At 47.0% G+C, this 4123-nt stretch overlaps 1 long non-coding RNA gene and 1 pseudogene across 1 annotated transcript; both read right to left on the reverse strand.

The window, feature by feature from the left end:
- LOC107299737 overlaps nucleotides 1–4123 on the reverse strand; it is a 24702-nt pseudogene that overhangs the window by 5964 nt on the left and 14615 nt on the right.
- On the reverse strand, nucleotides 2407–3999 carry LOC107299739. Its single transcript, XR_001549196.1, has 3 exons — nucleotides 3943–3999; nucleotides 3303–3410; nucleotides 2407–2527 (listed from the first exon to the last, which is right to left on the reverse strand). It is a non-coding gene; the product is annotated as an uncharacterized LOC107299739 (long non-coding RNA).

Genomic DNA, 4123 nt, shown 5'->3' on the forward strand with positions numbered 1-4123 from the left:
CCAGTGTGGATCCTTTGGTGACGATTAAGACTTCCTTTCCAGGTAAAGGTATTTCCACATTCCATGCATTTATATGGTCTGTCCCCAGTGTGGATTTTTTTGTGACGATTAAGATCTCCTTTCTGGGTAAAGGTCTTTCCACATTCCATGCATTTATATGGTCTCTCCCCTGTGTGGATCCTTTGGTGGCAAGTAAGATTACTGCTGTTATTGAAACTCTTTCCACACTGCATGCAGACTGTCCTCTTTCTGCTCAGACTGGAATCCCCTCCAGTTTTTACAGAGATATGTGGTTTGCATTTCCAATACAGTTTCTCTGGTGGAGTAGAAGCGAAGGAGTTATTCCCCATAGTGTCTAGAGGCATACAGGTTTTTTTTAGTGTGGTTTCTGCCATAGTTATGTAATTGGAATTCATGTTTTCTTTTTTTCTATATTTTCCTTTTCTCATTTCTTTCTGATCTTGCTGGGACAGGAAGCAACAAATACCAAGAGAAGTGGATGACTTTTCCCCTCCATCTTCTTGCTGTTTTCTCTTTAGCCTTTTCGTCTCCCTCTGATCGCCAAGGATTACGTTTACTTCGTTCTTCTTTATTTCGAGTAGATTTAACCTTGCCTCCTTATCGTTCTCATTCACAGACACATCATCTGCATGGGAAAAAAAGAGAAAATGAACGTTCTAATTAGAATTTAGAAGGTCCCTCTCAAAAACATGCCAATCTACATTCCAGGTTTAGTAAAATCCATTTGTCTAGCCAGGATGTGATATCTGTAAATTGTTATCTAGGACAGGGCTTTTCAACCAGTGGTATGCATAGCACCTGTGGTACATTGGCATGTGGCAGGTGGTACATGACCTTGCCCAGCCCAGCCCAGGGTAGCAGGGGAGTGAACGAGCCAAAGTGGCGCAGTGCAGGACGTGCCCTGAGAGAATCTTCAAGATCTGCAGGGCTGTTTGGGGTGAGGCAAAGGCTCCAGGATTGGCACTTCCAGAACACTTGGAAGAGAAAGGGGGGGGGGGCAGAGACAGGAAAGGATCTAAATGAAGGCAGTTTGGGCGGGAGAGGAGAGAAACAAAAAGAAAAGACACAGCCTTGGGAAGAGGAGGAAGAGTCAGCTGAAGCTGCACCAAAGGGAAAAGGAGGAGGGGTGAGAGGACAAAAAACAGGCCGGGCATGCACACAGGTGGCGACACACAAGTAAGAAACGCACCTGGGGAAGGGTCGCGGTATGAGTCCACGTTATCTGCACTATTCCGCCCAGCCCCCCTGCCTGCCCAATTTCAGCAGGCAGCGGCGCTCTCTCTTCCCTGTGCGGAGAGGAGGCGGTGTGTGCATGCGCCTGGGGTCCCGGATGAAAGGGAAGCGCTGAGAACACGGTCAGCCTGCGTGGCAAAACAGTCACCTGGGATGACAGGCGCCCAGCGCATGCGCTCGCCGCCACCTCTGCACTCGCACAGGCAGGTTCGGCATGTCGCCAGTTCGCCTCACCCGGCCGCTCCGTGCAGTAAGGAGAGCGCACCGCTGCCTGCTGAAACCATGCTGGGATCTGAGCGGCGTAGCATAGGTAACATGGACTCTCATGCCGCTCACACCGTCCACAGGTGTGTGAAGGGTCATTTGCTGATCTCCTTCAGGGGATGCCTGTTTTTCTCCCTCCCTCATTACAAATATCTGAGAGGGAATGAAGGAAGAAAAGAAGGGAGAGAATGGGAGGGAGGGAAGGAAAGGAAGGACAAAGAGGGAGGGAGGGGACAATGAGACCCACCCCAGTCCCATCCCCTACAAGAAAGTCCCACGGATCCCCCCAAAGCCCCGCCTGCACCCCCCACAGCCGCCCCGAGACCTGAGTGACATTGAGTTGCCCGCCTCCCCCCCCCAGCCATTGACTTCACTTGTCAAAAAGTTGCAAAAGGTGATTACATGACCCTGTGACACTGACCGTCATAAGTATGAATCAGTTGCCAAGCATCCGAATGTAAATCACATGACCCTGGGGATGTGCAACAGTCATAGATGTGAAAAATGGCCATAAATCACTTTTTTCAGTGCTGTTGTAACAACAGTCACTAAGCGAATAGTCGTAAGTAGAGGACTACCTGTACTTTATCACTTTTTTCCTTTTTTGATCATCACGTTTTTGACACCTTGCTAGGCAATTGGTGGTACTTGGATATTGCTTTATCCTAAAAGTAGTACAATGGATGAAAAGGTTGAAAAGCCCTGATCTAGGAGTCTCCTGATAGTATAGAAAGAATGTTTTCAGCCAAAGAACAGATTAAAACTTTGGTGTTGATCAGTCAATCTATTCAGTCACTTTCATGGAGTATCTAGGACATTTCTCAATTCTACGGTGAATATTTCTACCACGGCCTTATAGAGAACTGAACAGCCTGGCCTTACCCAGAGCAGCCTTTTTCCTAGAAAACTCCTGCACGACTTCTCTGCACAAGGCCTTCTGGCCGGAATCTAGCAGCCTCCACTCCTCATCTGTGAAGTCCACAATCACCCCCTTAAAGGAATCAGAGCTCTAGAAAGAGAAAAAAGCAGACAATCCCAGGAAACAGTTGAAAGTTCTCTCTCTTACTGCACACAACAGAAAACACACAGTTGCAAGAGCCAAATGGACATTTTCTTTCAGGACAGATTCATGTCATCCTGTCCACATAGTCTGTGGGGCTGGGAAGATGCAAGTGAACAAATCACGGCTTAGCTGCTTCCAGGTTGTAGAATGCAACAGCCAATGTTGGGGAGCTTCCCAGTGGCCTGGAGTAAGTCATCAAGTAGGTTTTTGGCAGAAAATCCCCTAAATCTACCTGCCTCGCTGACCAAATTCCTGAGAAAACAGGACATAGCCACTAGGAACTTCTTTCCTAACCTATTTCAAAATATTGGCAATGTCCTTGAAATCCCAAGTCACTTGAACAACAGTTTTATTCTTACAGCCACTTAGTGTTGACTTACTGGGTTATACTTCATGTGCTACATTTTTCTTGGTATACTTACAGATACCTTACAAGGGAGATGGGTGGCATGTTTAATAAAATAAACACTTCTCAGGCATGTTTAATCCCACTGTTATTGTTTCAATTCATGGGTTTCATTTCTAACTATTTTAGGCACTCTTCTTAATAGTATTCAGAAATATTAAACTCTTTCTACAATGAAGTTACATTTCTAATACAAAGTTCCCTGCCTGTGAATTGTCCCATTTGCATTTCCAGAACTCAGCTTTTGGTATTAAAAACAGCTCCTGAATGGATGGAGCTGGAACGCTACTGTTCTCAGAAGAAATCTGCACCTACCTGGCAAGGTGGCCAGAGTTGGATCCTCCAGAAAAACAGCTCCTGAATAGAGCGGAATAGATCTCCTCTGCCCCGGAGCTCTGCTGAAATCTCCTCTGTGAACGGCTCCTGCATCAGAAGAATAACCTAGTTCATGATCCACTTTCAGAGGACCATATGGATGTTAGTTTGCATTCCTTATCTTTCCCTTCCCTACCTGTACTTCCCCAGGTGAATTCAGAGACACTTCAGGGACTTTGCATGTGATTGTATTTCCCAGTAAATGATGAACGGGAGAGTTAAAACAGGAGGCTGAGTTTCCATGTACATAAACTGTAAGGATGTGTTAATTAGTTCACTTCTCTTAAGTATTGTGGTATTCTAGGGCTTCTTAAATGTGGCTCTGTATCAGAAGCCATTCACATAATCCAGTTGCTTCCCCTTATCTAGATTCAGGTAGCAGCAGATCATGCCAATTATTATGAGATATGGTTGACAACATTACGAATGATACAGAAGTCAATTCTTCAAAGGTGAGAAATTCCATAAAAGGCTGCAGAGTCATATTTTTAATCTCTTTTATTAGAGACATGGCTAGATCTCCGATCCTTCCCCCCCCCAATGGATCTCCCAGGATGAAGCCCCCCCCCGCCCTCCTCACCTGCCCCTTTCCCGGCTCTTCCCGCTGGGCTTGGCTGAGGAGGAAGCCTTCGGCCAGGGCCACCGCCTGCGAACAGCTCTCGGCTCCGCACTCCCTCAGCCAGCTCGCCATCTCCGCGGGCAGCAGGGCCAGCAGCTGCTCCAGCACCACCAGGTCCAGCATCTCCCCTTTGCTGCTCCTC

The sequence above is a fragment of the Protobothrops mucrosquamatus genome, unplaced genomic scaffold (genome assembly GCF_001527695.2).
Source record: "Protobothrops mucrosquamatus isolate PMUCROS unplaced genomic scaffold, P.Mucros_1.0 scaffold5395, whole genome shotgun sequence".
Taxonomy (NCBI): Eukaryota; Metazoa; Chordata; class Lepidosauria; order Squamata; family Viperidae; genus Protobothrops; species Protobothrops mucrosquamatus.